Below are 23435 nucleotides of genomic sequence, written 5' to 3'. Positions count from 1 at the left end.
TAAAGTAATTTACCTCTGTCTGGATACTTTCTACATTGAAACACAAAAGATCCCCTGAAAACCAAAGACAGCCTCAAAATCAGGGGGCAAAACAGAGTGACTGATCTATTAGTTGCACTAGAAAATATTATTAGTGGATAAACAGATGCTTTGTATACCCAAACCAAAGATAAATAGGAAATTCACAATTTCAGAATCTCTGGTCTTAAGATGTCAATAAAGAACTACTGAAAGGCATATTTATTATTAATTTTAAAATCAATTATAATAATAGCTCTTTTCCAAAACTTTTCTGTGCTTCCCCTTAATAGGCCTCTGCAGAGCTCTTTTGGTCTAGATATGATTTCTGCATTCCAATTCTGTAAATTTCCAGGAGTAATCTTATTTTGGAAATACTGGCAGTAGAAAGCTGTCATTAACTTAATGTTTACTTATTAATTGCCTATAATGAGGTGACACTCTCCCAAGACCCAGAGATAAACTGACAAGCATAAGAAATATAGTCCTGGCTATCATGCAAACTTACTGATAAGGATGGGAAAGGTAAGGACTCTAGTATCAGATAAATGAGATAACACAGGCCAAAATAATTCACTAATTGGCCAGTAAGATTTTGAAGAAAATCCAACTAGTAAACTACTGTAAAACACTCAATACGTAAATCCATTTAAATATACTGAAGGTATTCTCCAAGTTCCAAAAGGAGTAGAAAAATTTTAAGTATTTCATTCAGGAATTTTATAGACAAATGTATTTAAACTAGGCTGTTCTTTTTTTTGTAAAAAGGAATTTTTATTTTTGTTACTTAAATAGCCCTATTAAAATACAACATACAATTTTACAGGTCATACTGAAAAGAAAATCCATATGCTTTACAAAATGATTATATGACTTCAGTTAAAGGAAAACATATACTGGCTTTTTGTATAAATAAAACAATTTAAGTATCTACTCAAGATTATGTTAAGAATATTTCAAAGGTTTTTTGAGACAATTTACACTTTTAAATTCTTCTCTCTAACATCATTCAGTAGTGAAAAAATTACTCAAATGATGATGTACATAATCACTGCCAATGTGTACAATCATTAAAAGAAGACTGGGAAAAAAATTTTAACATGGGAAAATCTTTTGTGTGTAATAAAAATATAAAATGCAAATTTACATATGCATATGACTACATAAAACAAAAGGTAGACATAGTTAAAATAGTAGGGCACAATTTGATTCTCAATGGTGAGACTAGAGTTGGGTTTTTTTCCTTTAGTATTTTTGTATTTCTAAAATTTCACATGATGATGGTTAACTATAATTATCATGAAAAAAATAAATGTATTTCAAAGAAATAAGCAAAACATAAAATGCTGCTATCCTTTGGAATGAACAAGTTAGGTGTGTCAGAACTAGGCCATGCTACAGAGAAAGTCACAGGAGCGGAGCCCTTGTGACACATCATTTTGCTAAACATATTGTGTATGTTTGGAAGGAAACATTTTCTTCCTTGATTCCACATTTCTCCCTTGACTCACAAAAAAGAATGTCTGCCAACCATTTAGCAGGGGGAAACACCACAGAAAAATATTTCCTTTCAAGGCTATGAGATTTATTTGCTTATCAAGAGAGTTTTTCAATACACAGAAGAAAGTAAAGACTATGTCACCCGATAGTGTCAACAATTAGTTTTGTTCTGGGGGGCGGGAGGCAAGATAGAAAGTAAGATATGTTACCTGTGTGATATAGACACTACAGGGAAAAGGAAATATCAAATAAATAAATTCCTGGTACTGGGTATGACATCATAAAACATCTATAGATTTTGCCCGAAAACATCTCAAAAGGTGCACTGATATTAGAGACAGTATGCACAAGTGAGTTTTCTTCTCAGTTTATGTCATGTTGAAATTATAGAATTTAAGTTTGGCTCATCTGTATTCCCTTGAAAAAAAATCTTCAGTGGTCATACATATATTTTAGGCAATTGCCTTGCAATCCAAAATACTTTATCAATTTTTTTCCATATTTTTTTTCCATATTTTCTCTACCTAATCCTCATTCACCAGAATCACTGGGACACTGGGAAAGTGCTTGACTTGACACAGTAATGTTGGTCTACACTATAGCAGGTAACAGGTTCAAGGACAAGAGTTATGCTGGGGCTCCCCGAACCCCTAAGGTCAGAGGAGCTGCCACAGGACCCAAAGAAAAAGAGACCCTAAATAAATATAAAGAATTATTAAGAGGATTAATGGGGAGTCACTCTGGGCCCGGAACCTGACCAGATGAACAGCAGCTAGCTGCAGATGGGCGAAATTGAGCTCTTTGGAGTTCTGGCAGTGTAGAGAAGCAGAGTTTCAGATCTTGTGGAGATCTGTCACCCGAGTCTCCACAGGTCACCATCTTGGAAAAATCTACCTCAGTAGCTTTGGGCAGATTGCACAGCAGCTAGATTGGCGAAAGATCAGGCGTGTGACCCCCAGCACCCCCCATCCACCCAGCTGGGATAACTCAAAAACTTTCTCAACAACTCTCAGTGGGTGTGAAAATCAGAGTGAGGGAAACTGAAAAGGCACCTCATCTACAACTCCCCCTCCCCCCAGCAGGGATAACCAAAACCTTTCTCCACAGCTCTCTCGGTGGGCGTGGCTATCAGAGGGAATAAGACAGAACAGGTTGCTGGTTTTCAACTCCCCCTCTCCACAGCTGTGATGACTAGGTGACTACCAAACAAAGAAAGCGCTCAGTTGATCAAGAGTTCAGGGCAGCCAGGGTGCTGCACACCCAGAGTGAAACCAGAGCTATGGAGAGAGTCCCAGTAATTGGGGCCTGGCGGGCAGCAGAAGTTAGAGGGATAGAGGCTGGGAGCAACCCAAAGAGACAGAGATTGGAGAGGCACCCTGCAGGGGAAGGAGAGCTGTCCCACATGGGTTGCTTCCTACATCCTGAGGGCAGAGAATCAACCTGGAATGCACAACACCACCTACTGGAGGAGAAGAAAACAGAATTCTAGAGTGCATTTTTTTCTTTCTTTCTTTCTTTCTTTCTTTCTTTCTTTCTTTCTTTCTTTCTTCTTTTCTTTGTACTTTTCTTCCTCCTTCTCTTCCCTCCCTAGCCTCCCAAGTGTTACTACTTCTACTATGTATAATTTACTAAATGCAAATAGGTGAATGATTCTATGCTTTTAATAAGCCTCCCAAGTACTTAGCTACCCCCCAATACTCCTGTCTATTCTCCTGTTAATAACCCCCTTCATTAGAGCTCTCCTCCAAAGTAGCTAGGATATATCAACCTCCGTATCCTCACATCTTCCCCCCTAAACATAAAGTCCTATGACCAACCTTCAGTTCTCTGCACGCCACCAGAATCTGTATGCCTTTATGAAGCTAATGAATTTACTTTGAATTACAATTGAACCCAACATCTCTAGACGCTATCTCCCATCACAAAGGAGAGATCTCGGAACTATACAAAAGCAAAACAAATTTATAGAAGAAAATAATAACACAGCACTCACACAGAGCTGGAAAGAAATGTGAGCATCATGAAAAAAAAAAAAAAGAACACAAACAATGCAGGACAATGCAACAACAGAGGAGTTGGTAGCCACAGCAGAGAAAATGTCAGATAAAGATTTCAAGATATACATTCTTAAGTTGATCTGGAGTCTCAAGGAAGACCTTATACAGCAAATGCAGGCAATGAAAGATGACTCTGACAATGAATTACATAAACAAATCCAAGAAGCAAAAGAGGAACTCTACAGGGAGATAAAGGTTATACAAAAAAAAAAAAAAAAAAAATCAAACAGAAATCCTGAAAATGAAGGAAAGTATAAACCAAAGTAAAAACTCAAATGAGACTATCACCAGCAGAGTAGACCAATTAGAAGTCAGAACATCAGACAACGAAGACAAAATGTATCATCTCAAAAAGAGTCTAGTTGACTCAGAAAGGCTGATAAGAAACCACGAGCAGAACTTCCAAGAGATTTGGGATATCATAAAAAGACCAAACTTAAGAGTCATTGGGATAGAGGAAGGTATACAGATCCAAACCAAAATGAGCAATCTGTTCAATGAAATAATTTTAGAAAACTTTCCAGACATGAAGAATGAAACAGAAATCCAAATCCTAGAAGCCTACAGGACGCTGAATGTACAAAACCACAAGAGACCCACACCAAGATATATTATAATGAAAATGTCCAACATACAGAACAAGGAGAGAATTTTAAAAGCCACAAGAGAAAGGAAGCAGATTATATTTAGAGGCAAACCAATTGGGTTAATGGCTGATTTTTCAACACAGATGCTGAAAGCTAGAAGATCCTGGAAAAACGTATTTCAAACACTGAACAATAATGGGTTCCAACCAAGAATCTTGTATCCAGCAAAATTAAGCTTCAGGTTTAACGATGAAATAAAAATCTTCCATGATTAACAAAATTTAAAAGAATTTACAGATAGAAAACCAGCACTGCAAAGCAATCTGAGCAAAACATTACACGAAGAGGAAATGAAAAACAACAGTGAAAATCAACAATGGGAGGTAGCACAGAACAGGGAAAACCTAAGCAAAGAGTAAAAACAAATCAAGTTTAATAACAAAAATAAACAAACATGGCTGGAAGTACAAACCATATCTCAATAGTAAACCTAAATGTTAATGGCTTAAACTCACCAATCAAAAGACATAGGCTAGTAGACTGGATTTTTAAAAAAATCCAACAATACACTGCCTACAGGAGGCTCATCTGATAGGAAAAGACATACAGTCTGAAGGTGAAAGGCTGGGAAAAATCATACCATTCACATGGCCCTCAGAAGCAAGCAGGGGTGGCTATACATATCAAATAAAATAGACTTCAAACCAAAGTTAATCAAAAGGGATAAAGGAGGACACTACATACTGCTAAAGGGAACCATTTACCAACAAGATATAACAATCATTAATATATATGCCCCAAACAATGGTGCAGCTATGTTCATCAAACAAACTCTTCTCAAGTTCAAGAGACAAATAGACCACAACACAATAATAATGGGTGACTTTAACACACCTCTCTCACCACTGGACAGATCCTCCAAACAAAAGTTGAATAAAGAAACTATAGAACTCAATAACACAATTAATAACTTAGACTTAATTGACATATATAGAATATATCAACCAACATCACACAGATACACTTTTTTCTCAGCAGCACATGGATCCTTCTCAAAAATGGACCATATATTATGCTATAGGGCAACTCTTAGCAAATATAAATGAGTAGAGACCCACACCAAGACATGTTATAATGAAATGCATTTTATCCGATCATAATGGAATAAAATTGGAAATCAACGATAAAATAAGGAAGAAAAATACCTGCATCACTTGGAGAATGAACAATATGCTACTGAAATAACAAAGGGTTACAGAAGTCATCAAGGAGGAAATTAAAAAATTTCTAGATACAAATGAAAACACAAACACAACATATTGAAATCTATGGGATGCTATGAAAGCAGTACTAAGAGGAAAATTCATTGCATGGAGTTTATTCCTCAAAAAAAGAAAGAGCCAACAAATAAATGATCTCACACTACATCTCAAAGCCCTAGAAAAAGAAGAGTAAATCATCAGTGAATGCATAGAAGGTAAGAAATAATTAAAATCAGAGCTGAAATCAATGAAATCGAAATAAAAGAAATAATTTAAAAAATTGAAAAAAACTTTGAAAAAATAAATAAGATTGACAGACCTTTAGCCAAGCTAATGAAGAGAGGAAGAGAGAGAACCCAAATTACTAGCATAGGGGATGAAAAAGGCAATATCACAACAGACACCACAGAAATAGAGAGGATAATTAGAAATTATTTTGAAACCTTATACTTCAATAAAATAGAAGACAGTGAAGGCATCGATAAATTTCTTAACTCATATGATCTGCCCAGATTGAGTCAGGATGATATACACAACTTAAACAGACCAATTTCAAGTGAGAAAATAGAAGAAGCCATCAAAAGACTACCAACCAAGAAAAGCCCAGGACCAGATGGATATACAGCAGAGTTTTACAAGACTTTTAAAGAAGAACTAATAACAATAATCTGCAATCTATTTCAGGAAATAGAAAAAGAGGGAGTACTTCCAAATTCATTCTACAAGGCCAACATCACCCTGATTCCAAAACCAGACAAAGACACTTCAAAGAAAGAAAACTTCAGACTAATATCTCTAATGAATATAGATGCAAAAATCCTCAATAAAATTCTGGCAAATCAGATACAAAAACATATCAAAAAGATCGAGTGGGATACATCCCCCGGATGCAAGGCTGGTTCAATATATGGAAATCAATTAATGTAATTCACCACATCAATAGACTTAAAGATAAGAACCATATGATCATCTCGATAGATCCAGAAAAAGCATTCAACAAAATACAACATCCCTTTATGTTCAAAACACTAGAAAAACTAGGGATAACAGGAACTTACCTCAACATTGTAAAAGCTATCTACGTTAAGCCTCAGGCCAGCATCATTCTAAATGGAGAAAAATTGAAGGCATTCCCTCTAAATTCTGGACAGGGATGCCTCTCTCACCACTTCTATTTAACATAGTTCTGGAAGCACTAGCCAGAACAATTAGATGAAAGAAATTAAAGGTATAACTATAGGAAAAGAAGAACTTAAACTAGCACTATTTGCAGATGACATGATCCTATACCTAGAAGACCCAAACGGTTCTACCAAGAAACTTCTAGAACTAGTAAATGAATTCAGCAGAGTGGCAGAATATAAAATCAACAACCATAAATCAAAGGCATTCCTGTATATCAGTGACAAATCCTCTGATATGGAAATGAGGAAAACTACCCCATTCACGATATCCTAAAAAAAAAAAAAATAGGAATAAACTTAACAAAAGAAGTGAAAGAACCTTACAATGAAAACTACAGAACCCTAAGGAGAGAAATAGAAAGATATACCTTGCTCATAGATAGGCAGAATTAATATTATTAAAATGGCCATATTACCAAAAGCACTTTACAGATTCAACGCAATTCCGATCAAAATCCCAATGGTATTCCTCACAGAAACAGAAAAAGCAATTATGAAATTCATCTGGAAAAATAAGAGACCCAGAATAGCTAAAGCAATTATAAGCAGAAAGAGTGAAACAGGTGGCATAGCTGTACCAGATCTTAAACTATACTACAGAGCAATAGTAACAAAAAAAGCATGGTATTGGCACAAAAACAGGCTGGTAGACAATGGTACAGAATAGAGGACACAGAGACCAACCCACAAAATTACAACTATCTTATATTGGACAAAGGTGCTAAAAGTATGCAATGGAGAAAGGATAGTATCTTCAACAAATGGTGCTGGGAGAACTGGAAAACCATATGCAACAAAATGAAATTGAATCCCTTTCTCTCACCATTCACAAAAGTTAACTCAAAATGGATCAAGGATCTAGGAATCAAACCAGAGACTCTGCGTCCAATAGAAGAAAAAGTTGGCCCTAATCTCCATCATGTGGGGTCAGGCCCCAAATTCCTTAATAAGACACCTATAGCACAAGAGTTAAAAACAAATGGGATGAATTCAAACTAAAAAGTTTTTTTCTCAGCAAGAGAAATAATGTGTGAGGTAAATAGGGAGCCTACATCCTGGGAACAAATTTTTACCCCTCACACATCAGATAGAGCCCTAATATCCAGAGTATACAAAGAACTCAAAAAATTAAACAACAAAAAAAAAAAACAAATAACCCAATCAACAAATAGGGCAAAGACCTGAACAGACACTTCTCAGAAGAGGATATACAATCAATCAAAAAATACACGAAAAATGCTCACCATCTCCAGCAGTCAGAGAAATGCAAATTAAAACTACTCTAAGATATCATCTCACTCCAGTAAGAATGGCAGCCATTATGAAGTCAAACAACAACAAGTGCTGGCAAGGATGCAGGGGAAAAGGTACACTCATACATTGCTGGTGGGACTGCAAATTGGTGTAGCCAATTTGGAAAGCAGTATGGAGATTCCTTGGAAATCTGGGAATGGGACCACCATTTGACCCAGCAATTCCTCTTCTCTGACTATACCCAAAAGACCTAAAAACAGCATACTACAGGGACACAGCCACATCAATGTTTATAGCGGCATAATTCACAATAGCTAGACTGTGGAACCAACCTAGATGCACTTCAATGGATAAATGGATAAAAAAAAATGTGGCATTTATACACAATGGAGTATTACTCAGCACTAAAAATTAACAAGATCATGGCATTTGCAGGGAAATGGAGGGCATTAGAGCAGATTATGCTAAGTGAAGTCAGCTAATCCCTAAAAAACAAATGCCAAATGTCTTCTCTGATATAAGGGGGGTGACTCAAAATGGAGTAGAGAGGAAAAGCATGAGAAGAAGACTACCACTAAATAGGGAAGAGAGGTGGGAGGGAAAGGGAGGGAGAAGGGGAATTGCACAGAAGATGGAAGGAGACCCTCATCGTTATACAGAATACATATATGATGTTGTGAGGAGAAAAAAAAAAGAGAAGTGTGTCACATTAGATTAGGTAGAGAGAAGTGATGGGAGGGGAGGGGAGGGGGTGGGGGGAAAGGAAGGACAGAATAAAATAGACATTATTATTGCTGTATATATACACATGACTGTATGAGCAATATGATTCTGCAACCTGTACACTCAGAAAAATGAGAAATTATACCCCATCTGATTCAAATGTATGATATGTCAAGATCATTGTACTGTCATGTGTTACTAATTAAAACAAATTTAAAAGAAAAGAGTTATGCTGGGGATGATAATTGTAGCAACTGGGTATTTGGGTGTGTAAGGTGATTTTCTCCACATGGAGACTGATTTAATTCTACACATTCACAGGAGTAATTGATCAATGGAAGTGTAACTGATGTGATACAGCAATCGGTATACGGGGTAAAAATGGGAGTTCATAACCCACTTGAATCAAATTGTGAAATATGATATATTAAGAACTTTGTAATGTTTTGAACGACCAACAATAAATTTAAAAAAAATAAGAGAACTCATCTTTGGCAAGCTAGATTAAACAATATTTTGAGCATAATTTGAGGCATAATAAAACTGCTAAGAGTTCTGGCCCAACCCTGTTCTTACACACGATTTGTTTTGTCCATTGTTTTTGACAAAAGCTGAAATGCTACCAATCATACTAAAGCACCAACTGTTGGTAACAAAATTACCCTGGAAGTTGCTCATCTTCTCCAGTGCTGCCCACAGGGAACAAGCCATACTCCTGGTGGTCCCTAAATGTGATCTCCTCCAATTGATTAAGAATCAACGATGTGTGCAAAGATGAGGGACACTCACTAACCAGCGAGTCCCGATCTCCTCTCACAGAAAGGAAGCACTGAATAAAAGCAGAATTGAGAGGTGGGTGACAAAATAAATGCTCTATAACTTGATACTACATAGTCTGAGACCTGGAAAGACTGGAAGATAGGTTACTAGAGTAGAAAACAAAACTCAGTGCCTAACCCAAACCTCCAAATGGTGGTAGGGGACGGGGAGTGGGTGACATCAGAGAGAAAAAAAAAAAGGGTGGAGGGAGAATACTCTTTTAAGCTCACCCAATTAAAAACTGTTGAAAATAAAATTTAAATGCAGAAGGCTCCTTACAAGAGCACAAACCACAACTTGCGGAGGCTGCAGCCGACCAGTCACCCATTTAAAATGTCATGGCGTCTTCCCATGCCCAGATAGCTGCTAATTAAACCAGAGGGAAGCCCGCTGCAGTGGGCCCTCTCAAGAATCCAGACACAAAGAACTTCCAGAAGGACCACTACTCACATAAATCTCTGGAACCCTCCCAAGAGCAAGGAGAACAACGGAGTGAGCTAGAGGGAACCTGAGCCAAGGGAAGTACAGATCTATCCCTGCTTAGTATCTATGACCCAGGCAAGTACAAAAACCTCCATGCACTTGACTCAGTGAGGCCACAGTGAAATATCTTTGGCCCCAAACAAAGGAAAATGAATTCAACAGGCCCCAATGACTGACACTGGGGGAAGGCACCATGACAAGCCTAGGAATAGTGCCCAGGATCCCAAGCCAGAGGGAAGCAGCCTGAATATCCAGTGATATACAGACCCAGCAGGAAGTTGCCAAAGGATATGCTGCAGAAAGGGGTGGATACTAGCTTTCATACTGTGATCCTAACTGGAAAGTGTGATCCCAACTGCACAGGGACAAGGCATTTTTTGGATACTGGTCTTATGTTGCATCAGATGAAGCAGCAGGAATCAATGTCCAATAGTCACAGCATGGGACAGTGACCAGGGACTCTTCACTACAGTACTTGAGAGAACAGAAGCAGCATGGGGAATATTGCTGCACCACACCTGCAGAAAACCCATAACCAGTATTCCTATACACACACAGACATCTACTAGGATCTTTACTATTGCCAAAAAGATCCAGCAGAGGGGAACACATATATCAGTGACCCACAGCAAACACAAGGGCACATCAAAGCCTGCATCCTGAACTTCTGCAACATTAGAATCAGCCAACTCACAACAATGCACCCTCTGAGACTATAAACAACTCTAACGTCAACTTGGATCATATAAACTCTTCGCTTGAATGATCCTAGTTAACACAATAGCCAACATTGTACCTCCAATCCATAATTTGAATGTATTTCATCTAATGGTTTGAAGTATTAATTGGAAATTAATTGAAAAAGGAAATGTCACGGTGGATACTACTAAAATCCAGAGGATCATCAGAAACTATTTTGAAAATCTATATATAATAAGCTATAAAATCTTGAAGATACAGATAAATTCCTAGAGATATATACCTACCAAAATTGAACCAGAAGGATATAGAAAACTCAAACAGATCAATGTCTAGTAATGAAATTGAAGCAGCCAATTTCAGCAAAGAAAAGCCCAGGACCAAATGGATTCTGAGCTGAGTTCTACCAGACCTTTAAAGAAGAACTCACATTCGTCTTCCTTAAATTATTCCATGTAATAGAAAAGGAGGGAACACTGCCAAACTCATTCTATGAAGCTAGTATCACCTTGATGCCCAAACCAGACAAAGACACTTCAAGGAAAGAAAACTTTAGACTAATATCCTTGATGAACAGAAGTGTAAAAATTCTTAATAAAATACTGGCTAATTGCATAGAGTAACACACTAAAAAGATAGTGCACCATGATCAAGTGGAGTTCATCCCAGTGACATTAGGCTGGGTCAACATATGCAAATCAATAAACCTCATTCATCACATAAATAGACTTAAAGAAAAAAACCACAAGATTATCTCAATAGATAAAGAAAAAGCATATGAGAAATTACAGTACCCATTTATGTTTAAAACACTAGAAAAACTAGGAATAGAAGGACCTGATCTAATGTTGTAAAGGAAGCAACTGATCTAATGTATATATGAATGGAGAAAAATTGAAAGCTGGAACAAGACAAGGATGCCTACTTTTCACACAACTACTATTCAACATAGTCCTTGAAACTCTAGCCAGAGGCATGACCGAGAGGCAATAAGGCAAGAGAAGGAAATTGAAGGGATACAAATAGGAAAAGAAGAGCTCCAAGTATCAGTTTGCCAGTGACATGATCCTATACTGAGAGCACTCTACCAGAAGACTTCTAGAGCTGATAAATGAATTTAGCAAAGGAGCAGGATGAAAAATCAATACTTATAAATCAATCATGCTCCTATACACCAATGATGAATCTGCTTAAAAGGAAATTAGGAAAACTATCCCATTCACAATGGCTTAAAAAAATTATGGAATCAAAAGAGGTGAAGGACCACTACATGAACACTATAGAACTCTAAACAGAGAAACTAAAGAAGACCTTAGAAGATAGAAAGACCTCCCATGTTCTTGAATAGGCAAAGTTAATACATGGCCATACCACCAAAAGTGATATACAGATTTAATGCCATTCCCACCAAAATTCCATTGACATTTTCCAGAGAAATATAAAAAGGAGTCATGAAATTCACCTGGAAAAATAACAGACCCAGAATAGCCAAAGCAATTCTTGACAAGAAAAGTGAAGTAGGAGGCATTACAACAACCAACCTCAAATTATACTACAGAGCTATGTAACAAAAACAGCATGGTACTGGCATCAAAGCAGGCATGAAAACCAATGGAATACAGAAGAAGACACAGAGACAAACACACATAAATAGAGTTATCTCATACTAGACAAAGGTGCCTAAAACATATGTTGGAAAAAAAATAGCCTCTTTAACAAATAGTACTGGGAAAATTGGAAATCAGTATGTAGAAGAATTAAATTTAAACCCTGGCTCTCACCCTGCACAATACTCAACTCAAAGTGGATCAAACACCTAGGAATTAGACCAGAAACTGTACATCCAACACTCCAACATATTGGCTCAGTACCTGACCTCCTTAAAAAGCTTCCTCAAAGCAAAGGACACAATCAAGAGCTTGAAGAGAGACAGGATGGGATAAAATCTTTGCCACCTGTTCCCCAGGTATAATATTAATATTAAAGATATATAAGGAGCTTAAAGAAATACCAAACAAATAAATAAATCAATAATGGGCAAAGGAACTAAATAGAAATTTCTCAAAAGAATTAGAGAAATGTAAATTAAAACTACACTGAGATTTCATCTAATACTCTTAGAATATCAATTATCAAGAATACAAGTAATAACAAACGTTGGCCAGGATGTGGAGAAAAGGGTACATTCATACATTGTTGGTGGGGCTGCAAATTAGTATAACCACTCTGAAAAGCAGGATGCAGATTCCTCAAAAAACTAGGAATGGAATCACAAGATGACCCATCTATACCATACCTCAGTATATATCCAAAGGACTTATAATTAGCATACTACAGTGATACAGTCATATCAATGTTTATAGCAGCACAATTCACAATAGCCAAACTAGGTAGCCAAACTAGATGCTCCCACAACAGATCAATGGATAAAAAAGAATTGGTATATATACACAATGAAGTATTACTCAGCCATAAAAAAGAATGACTTTATGATAATTTACCAGTAAATGGATGGATCTGTAGGCTATCAAGCTAAGTTAAATAAGTCAATTCTAAAAAAAAAAATCAAAGGTAAAATGTTTTCTCTGATATGGGGAAACTAATCCAAAATAAGTGAAGGGGGATAAAAAAGTAAGGATAAAGAAGTAGGGAGTAAATAAAGGGGAATAAAATGAAGGGAGGAAGGATGGGATAGGGAAAGTCAGTGGAATGAATCTGACCTAACTTTCCTGTGTAAACATAAGAATATACTACAGTGAATCTCAGCATCAGTACATCCACAAGACACTAATTTTAAAAAGAACAACAAATACAATATCAGAAGGATCAATAGAGTAGAGGGAAAGGAACAAACAAATAAACCAATAAATTGAGGGGGAAATACCAGGGACTGAATTAGAACAAATTATATCCCATGCTTCCATGATTATATTATAGTATATTCTGTTGTCATGTGTAACTAAAAAGAGTCAATAAAAAAAAAAGTTCAGGCACCAACTGAAAGAGCTCCCAATGACCAAAGCTGCAACTTGAATAACCCCCTAAATAACATGTAATTGGATTATAACCCAAAGTATAAAATTCACAACTCCCCACCAATTTTGTGTAGAACATTTTAATAACTTGCTTTCCAACAGTATAGTACAAAAGTCTCATAATCAGGTTTACATCCACAGCGATGCTGTGTTGATACGTGAATCTTTGATATGATTTAGTAAGAATGATGCGTCACATCTGTGGTATTCCTTGCATGAACATATCGCCCAAGTCAAACCATAGAAAGCATCAGACGAACACAAATTAAGGAACATTCTACAAAAGATCTGCTCCTCAAAACTGTCAAGATCATCAAAACCTCTTGGTCTGAGAAAGTGTCACAGTCCAGAGCAGCCTAAAAAAAATATTGACTGAATGAAATGTGATATCCTAGAAAGAATTTTCAAACAGAACAAGAACATTGGGAGAAAAATTAATAAAATCCAAATACAGTACAGAATTTCATTATAAACAGGCTTTCTTATCGGTCCATTAGTTGAACCATACTCATGTCAAGAACAGAGGGAACTGGATGGAAGGAATATCAAAACTAACTTTTGAAAACCTAAAATTATTCTAAAACAGAAGTTTTATTTAAAAGTTTTTAAAGTGTGAGAATACAGCAAGTAGGTAAATAAAACAGGGCTCATTCTCTCTTTGCCCATAAAACAGGAAGTTCTTGAGAACTTAACCTGCTCTGTGCAAGACCTGCAAAAGAAATGTGTGCTCTTTATATCTGTTACTCACTCAATATATAGGAGAAAAAGAAAGTTATGGGATTGGTAAGATGAGGGCAAAGACCACTGTTTCTTGTATGGCCCACCATCTTGGCTCTGTACTTACATTAGCCTAAAGTTACATTCGCTAATCTTCTCAGTTGCATATATGAATTCACAATGTAAAGGCTTCCCATCCCTACTGGAAGGACCAGAATTCTCCAGCTGCCTTGCCTGTGTCTGTATAGTTACATTCAATCCAGAGAAGAAAGGGGGGGAAAGTCCAATATGGAGCATGGCTCCAAGCCATTTTCTCAGATTCAACTTTTTCTACTTACTCCACAACAACCTAAGAAAAAATGTAACACATCCCAGCTGAGTTCTTGTGACTAAGGTTGGTTCCAATTAAGATGCAAGATGAGTTTTTATACATACATACAACTCCATATAATTAAGAATTCATAAACTTTGTTTTCTCTTTAGTATTTAAATCTTATGACATTATGACAACTAACCTTAACCGTTAATATAAAATCAAAGTATAGAAAAGAGTATAAAATAGTTGGCTACTAAATTCAGTTTTTTTTTAGTAGAATTTTTTTTAACAAATAATATATCTTTTTCTTTTTCTTTTTTTTTAAGTTAACAAGTCAGGTTTCATTGTTTTGTCTATGACTGGTTTTATCTCTTGTTCTCAGAACCTCTACTGTGTCAAAATAAAATTCCTCTAAAATCTCCAAGAATCTCCAGGTTCTAAAATAATGTGACACTCCATTTTCTCTTCAGATCATATAAATTTTTCACCTTTTAAGAAGATACTATGAAATGATAGTAGATAACATCTGCTAACAGGCAGTTTAGAGCACAACAATGTTGCAAGAAATTTTACAAAATACCAACGATATCTATAACCATAATTGGTGTAACCCAACTAAAATATCCTTGCTATTACTATTGCATCTCCCCCACGGAATATTTTCAAACTATGTAGATGGGGTCTTAGTAGTCAAGAACATATTCAGCAGAGACATGCTCACGTAAAGACTGGTAGACAACACTAAAGCTGAAAATTCCATTTGTTGAAGAGATTATCTTTTCTCCAATGTATGTTTATGGTACCTTTGTACAATATGAGATATCTATTTGGAAGTTTTGTACTTATATTGTGTCTACCAATCATTTTCGGTCAAACTAAAATGAAATAAAAATAAAAGTTTGATTTATAGATTCTTTATGTTGATAAAATGGAAATATGACCAATTAGTGATGATATCCAGTAATTTCCGTTTAAAAAAAAAAACAGCTCAAAAGTTCATTTGATAGTCAGTTTTAGTTCTTTAAGTTGTAACTGTATTTATGCAATACATGATAGGTGATAAAATTTTAGTCACTCCTTTTAAAGTCAATTTCAGTGAGGAAATAAAAATTAAATATCAAAATACTTTTAAGTGTAACAAAAGGCTAATTCTAAAAAATTATCCTTCTGGGGAAAAAAGATTCTATTGTTATCAAATGCTTTTCAGAGTTTATTTTATTATAAAGAATTTTCTTACTTGCTTTATGATGGGGTGTGGGGAGTGCTTATAGAAAGAACACATGGTGGCAGACCATTTCACAGAAAGGGATTTGTAATGTAAATGAATTATACAAATTCTTAAGGAACTTTTAGTTCTTGGGAAGCTTTTCTTGAAATACAACACATTTAGTAATTGTGAGGGTGTGATTATAAAATTGGAACTATAAGGTTCATTTTGAAGAAAACATTCAAAGGCCATCTTAAAAATTAGTCAAACATTTTGGAAACCATGAGCAAGCATTTACAGAGCAAAGTGAGAAAAATAGAATACCAATGCTATTGGATACTTCTACATGGAATAAAATTTCTAGAGGCAGTAAAATATGTAGATTGCAAGAGCAGTCTACTTAATTTGAAATAACCTAGAAAAAATGAAAAACAAATTGTTAGATGATTCAAAAGGTGGCTACAGCAATAACAAGGACATTGGGGTCATGGTTCCCTTGCAAGGTTACTATAAAATTGCTTCATAAAATTGAGACCAGAAATTAAACATTATAAGCAAATATTTTAAAATCTCATTCTCATGTTCTTCTTGGTGAAAGAAACATGAGGAATTAACTTTTATTGAGCATTTCCTTATATTAGGTTTTATACACTATCAGCTAGCTGTACCTGTATATGCATCTCTCTATCTATGTTTATACTCATGCTTATTCCAAAAATGCTGTAAAAAAATTAAATGAACTACTTCAGTAGTGAATATTGATTTCAAGACTGACTCAGATAAAAATCACATTTTATTATCATGGTAAAATACTGAACATTTATTTACTAAATTACACATAAATTATATTTACAGCATGTCATCCTTTGTGAAAATTATAGTAACCCCCCAAATATTCTATATTTCACAATTAAAATTATAAATACTTCATATTGCTACAAAGTACTAACACCGAAAAAAATTGTTGCATTGATCTCATCCTCCACTAGAGTGCAGTATGAATTTAAAATTAAAACTACAGGTATCTGAAAATTCCCATAACACAAAGCATAAAAAACAGCATTACTGTAATTTTGTAAACAACTGATACACACATATTCCAGTACAATATTAAACTTAAGTGACATATATAGTATATAATACATAATGAATTCTATATAAACTGACCGAAACTTAGATATAAAAATCTGGCTTTAAAGATAAATCAGGGGGAATTCACAAGAGCAGAGCATCTAAATCATTGGTCATCTGTTATCATAAGTTCTTTTAAAAAGAAGCAGTTGCTTTACAGAGTCTCCTAGCTTACATATCACTTGGGAACTATAAAATGAACACTTTTTAATTAGAAAATACCTTACTTTTATGATAGAAAATGATATTATGGGGGATTACATAAGACAAATCAAGGTTAATGGATTGTATTTCGATTACAGTTTTCATCACATTACAGCATCAATGTGTCAGTCTCAGTGTGGTCGTGGATTTCACAAGAGGATGTAACTTTTACTATGATTCAAGGATTTAACTCTAAAAAGAAATGCCAGAGTAACCACAGGAAATACACAATGAAATTTTAAGTAAATAATTTTCCCTCTTGAAAGCATTAGCTTCTAGAAATTACCAAATGCAAATCAGAATTTCTATTTCAAATCTCACATGAAGAAAATTTTACCTAACTTTTTAAGTGATTCACCACAAAATCACCAGAATATCTTTGAGGCCAAATAGGAGCTTAGAGCTTGATCACAAAAATTAAAAAGACTGTTATTTCATTTTTTGAAGAAAAGTACATGCATCAACTGAATCTGTATTCAACAATATGTAAATCATAATTTAAAATTCAATGTAATGTTATCCCTTAAAGTTTTAAAGTCCTATTTAAAAACATGGTATTGCTATTATTTGTTTACAAAGAATGTACAAATCTGTTACTGTTTAGTTATAAGGTATCCTAAAAGCTCACATGTGAGACAGTGCAAGAAAGTTTAGGTGATTGGGTTATTAGAGGTCTAACCTAATTGGTGCATTAATCCCCTGATTTGGTGGTAACTGTAGTTAAGGCATTAATGGAGGAGGTAGTCCCTCGGGGACATTCCTTTGGGGTTCACATTTTGTCCTTAGAACTCTCTGCTTCTGGGGGGCCCTAATCCCAGTTGCTTTCCTCACTCACTTCCACCATGATGTGCCCCTTTGCCTCAGGCCCAAGGAATGGCATTGGGTATCTGTGGGCTAAGCCCTTGGAAACTATGGAGCCCCCAAATGAACTCTCCCTCTTCTAAAATTGTTCTTGTCAGATCTCGTTGGTCACAGCAGCAAGAAAGCTGACTAAAACAAAATCATTTTCCATATTCCGGCCTGTTCTGCTGATGTGAAGAATCTCTTCTTCAATCATGCCCTCAGGGGCCCCCTGGCATAACTTCATGCCCTGAGGTTGAACCACACAACACCCCACCATCTCACTCGGGATGTGTAGACCAGGAGGCCTGTTCTTGAGGTCTCAGGACACATTATAAAGCTATTTCATATATTAATCCTTTTCCACTGAGAATGCACCAAATATCTGTGATTTCAGTGAGCCCTCCCCTGTTCTGCATCTTTCACAGCTTACATAAAACTTAAGAATGGCTTGTCCCAGAAAAATTTCTGAAGACTTATCAGAAACAGAGTATTTTAGCTGCTCTCTGGTTAAAAATTAGGCCAAGGAAAGAACTAGGCACCTTGACAATTTTTAAAAAGTGGTCTGACAAATGTTAAGCACCTCCCCTATGTCCAGAACCTCTTTAGCTACCTGGGATATTAACACACCATGTCAACTAGTATATTGTTCCCTGCAGAATTCAAGAAGAGGATGAAAATATGGGTTACACTGACTAGGGATAACTTTTGATAATCAATTACACATCCTAGATACACTCTAGGATGGGCCCTATGATTCTCTTGGGGTAGTAGTCTGACCTTTCCACAGTCCATTCTCCTGGAATGTAAGTAGAACCTCTGAGTTGCTTCTATCCATGGACTACAAAAAGATGGTAGATGGGACATACATGATTACACAGGCTGATTACGTTATATAAGAATGTCCATTTTGTAAGGGGTTGGGGGCTCTCTCCTTTGCTAGCCTTGAAGAAGCAAGATACCAAGTAATGAACAACCCTAGAGAAGACAGCCATCTGCTAGGTTTGTAGCTCAGTGGTAGAGTGCATGCCTTGCATGCGTGAGGCACTGGGTTTGATCCTCAGCACCACATTAAATAAATAAATAAATAAATAAACAAACAAAAAAATAAATAAAGATAGACAGGAGAGCCCTCTGAGCAAGGAAATGGCTCCTTCCTCAAGTGAACCCCAGGTTAGACCTCAGCCCTAGTGGTATCTCTGTTGTGGCCTGGAAGAGGACCAGATAAGCAATGTCTGAACTCTTTGGCCTCAGAAGCTGTGAGATAATAAATTTGTGTTATTTTAAGGCCATTGAATTTTCTGTAATAATATTGTTCAACTACACAAACTAACTCCTCTGCATTAATTAATAGTGAAATCAAGAATTAACCTAGGGGCTAGGGTTATAGCTCAGTGGTAGATTGCTTGCCTAGCATATTCCAGGCACTGGATTCAATTCTCAGAATTGTATATAAATAAATAAATGTCCATCAGGGCTGGGGATGTGGCTCAAGTGGTAGCGCGCTCACCCGGCATGCATGCAGCCCGGGTTCGATCCTCAGCACCACATACAAACAGGGATGTTGTGTCCGCCAAAGACTAAAACATAAATATTAAAAAAAGAATTCTCTCTTTCTCTCTCTCTCTCTCTCTTTAAAAAAAGATAAAATAAAAAAATAAATGTCCATCAGCAACATGTGTGTGTGTGTGTGAATTAACCTAAATTTTAAATGTTCAAGAAAATGTATTCATCAAGAAAAAGTACCCAAACAACTTGTCTCCCTAACCACAACCATTTTTCCTAAAGTGAAATGGTTAAAACTTCCCATCTCTATACCTAATCCTAAACATACCTGAGGGAAATAGGTAGAAAAATAAATTAATTCTTTCCCCTAAGAAGACCTGCATCACCCAGTGCCCATCCAAAGCAGGCATCACTGATCAATTTTGGCAACCAGTCCTTCAAACCCATGATTTGGTTCCACACACACCACACATTATCATAGGGATTCCCCAAATTAACCTTATTTGCCATATAAACTGAAATGTATTTCCTCTAATAGATAAATTGGCTAACAAGTTACTGTTAAATTTGACTTTGGGTGTAGAAACCCAGGAACAAAAGCTGAAACTATGTGCTAGTCATTTTTCATTACATTATCCTTAAACATATTTTTTCTATTAGCTGAATGAGAAGCTTCAGGGTTCATTAAATTTGCAGAACTCAATAACTTTAGACCTTATGAAAGAATCAAAACCCAAAATGACTTTGTTAAATTATAGCAGTTCCTATAAATAAAAAAGTAATGCAAGGTGGCAAATTTAAGATAGAAAATCAACGTACAATAGAAATTTTTTTGCATGTATAGTGGACTTTAGTAGAGATTTCATTATATTTATATTTTTCAAGTAAATCATACTCATATTTAAGTGCCCAATACAAAAATGATAAATATGAACATAGGTCTAAGAAAAAATGTGAAGGACCGTTAAATGGTAGATGGCAGATTTATAAATTTAATTGTAAAAACTATATTTCTTGGGCCTAAAAGGACAACTAAGAAGAACATTAAGAGCAGAGCAAGACAGTGGCTAAGGTCCTCCAGGGAGCTCTCACCACAGACATACCAAGTTGGAAAGCTATTCACACACCAACTGCCTGGATAAAAGCTAAGGAAATCAGGTGAGAGACCATAATATCTGCTTTCAATATAATAAAACGAAAAGATACACTGAAAAAGACAGGAAAGAAGAGTTACCTGTATCATCACCTCCAACTGCAAGCAGTCAGCTGGGAAAGAAGTTCCTCATGCTTGGGGGAGAGACAGATTAGGTCCAGGCCTTAGACTTGAGACCCAGTACTAAGCCCAATATGGAGAAACTGCTGGGCAAAGGTCCAGGACCCCAATCGCCAACTTAATACCTGTGGACTGAGCCTCTGGAACCACTGTAGGCCAGGCAGCCAGGAGACAGCCTCCACCATATCTTACCCAGGCAGCAGAGTAGGGAGCTGGACTCTAATCCTTGGGGAGCACAATGGAAGAAAGATAGTGCTGGGCTTTTTCTCAGATTCCAGGGCCAGACCAACCAGGGTAATACCAAACACACAGTAAAACCTGAAAGTCCCATACACAGACCAGAGTTCACAGATAGAACTCCAGAGCAGCCTGGCAGCATGCAGAGCTGTGCATCTGCAGGACAGACCTCAGTTTCTGATGTATCAACGCCAGTCTGGGAGAGGGCCTGAGCCATCTATACAGATTCAGGCATAATCCAGTTTGCACTAGGCTGAGTGGCCAACTCCTAATCTCCAGCAACATAGTTATTGCCAGGTCAGTAATCACAGGGAGGACTTCAGAACTGCCCTGGTACCCAGAAGAGACTTGTGGTTCCATAGATCAGACTCATATTTTAGAATGCATTACTGCCAGCTGCAACATGAGCCTCTGAGAACTCTTGAGGTATCATCAGGCTAGGTGGCCAATGTCCTGCTTTCATCAATATTATCCCAAACTTGGGCAGCATAGCATGATGCAAAATCCCATTATTTGGAGATAGGACAGTGTACAAGACAAAGTCTTTAGTGCTGGGCTAATAAAACCTATCACTGGCCCAGTCTCAGGCCTACCTGCAGACACAAATGCTTAAACAGTGCTAGTTCCGGGGATGATATATGCCTGAGACTATCCTGCTTCTATTCCAGTTAGCATCACCTCTGACAAGTGGAAATGATCTTGTGTTACATGTTCACTTCAGCAATAGGCAATCTATAGTAGTTGTGGGCCTCAGTCCTAACCCAGTGTTGTGCTGGTCTTGTGATATGGGTTCAGGATGTGATATGGCTTAGAAGATTTTGTCACAACTGGTGTGACTTAGGAATATGGGGCTTGTTCATCCATGACAGCTCTCCCCAGAGCCAGGCAAAATCTTTGACCATAGACCAGTATCTAGGGATGAGATGTCTGGACCCACCCTAGCTTCAGGGAGAGATTTAGAGTGGAGGTGGGATTATTCCCTTTAGGTAGTTCCCTATTTACTTCTTAATAATACACCAAGAATGTTTGGGTAAAACTTGGGCTTAAATTGCCCTCTGCTACAGAAACAATGAAAACACTTCAACAACAGATTTCTAGAAATCTGGATCCGGGTGCCACATAGTCCTGAAATAGTGGCAATGGCCACAGGCTTAGAATCTCTGGAAAGACAGGCACAAATAAAACCATATTTGGAAGACTGGAATAAATATCTGATCCTTCAAGGCCCAGATGAAATCGCATGCCTCTAAGCATTGAGAGATTTCAGAAAACCATGATGTCACCTAGTGCTTGAAATAAATTGATGAGGCAGTGATCAGTAATAGGAGAACTCTCAGAGACATTAAGAGCTTTTTTAAGAATGGACAATGAAAAAAACAGAGGAAACACTGTAATATTCTAACAGAGAAACTTAATAAAGAGATGGAAGCAATTCAAATAATCAAATTCTGGAACTGAAAAATACACTGAGCAAAATCAAAAACGTGATAGAAAGCATCTATATCAGCGTAGATGAAAAAGAAGAATGAAATAATGACATCGAAGACAGATTATTTGAAAAACACAGTTGGGGAATTAAAAACAATAGTAGAAAAATGAGTTAACAAGTGCTGGTGAGGATGTGGAGAGAAAGAAACCCTTGCACTCTTGATGGAAATGTAAATTTACATTTATAGCCATTATGGAAAACATTATGGAGGATTCTCAAAAAAATAAACGTGGAGCTGCTATATGATCCAGCAATTCCATTTCTGGGTCTATCACCCAAGGATACCAGTATGTTAAAAGAGTCATCTGTGCTCGCATGTTCAGTCATAAAAAGAAAGGAAATGTGTCATTTGTGACACTGTGGATATGGATTATGTTAAGTGAAGTAAGTCAGGCAAGGAAAGACAAGTTCCACATAATCTCACTCATAATGTGAAATGTAAAAAGCTGATCTTGTCCTAATTTAGGGTAGAAGGATGGAGACATTTTGGGTGGGGAGGAATGGGTACCGGTTAGTCAGTGAGTACCAAGCTATCACTACATAGGAAACAAAAAGCTATGGGATACTATTGCACAGTATGATGACTACAGCAAACAATCATATACTGTACATTTCAGGAAGTTTTGAGAATTTTGAAAGCTTTTATCACAAAGCAATGACAAATGTTTGAGATAAATATGTTTAATTTTAAAATTCTCCATTAATATGTGTAACTTTTATGTTTTCATTTATCAGTTAAAAATAACTGAAATTTTAAGAAAAAATGTAAAAGTATAGAAAGTTATTAAAGTAAAAGGTGTTTTTAGCTTGTGTCCTATGCAATGAATGAAAGAAAAAGAATGAGTTTAAATTATAGCATGAATAATTTAGGTTACATATAGTATTGATGCTAAG

Source organism: Spermophilus citellus, assembly GCF_964194105.1.
Source record: "Spermophilus citellus genome assembly, chromosome: 3".
Taxonomy (NCBI): Eukaryota; Metazoa; Chordata; class Mammalia; order Rodentia; family Sciuridae; genus Spermophilus; species Spermophilus citellus.
This window is presented reverse-complemented; position numbering follows the sequence as displayed.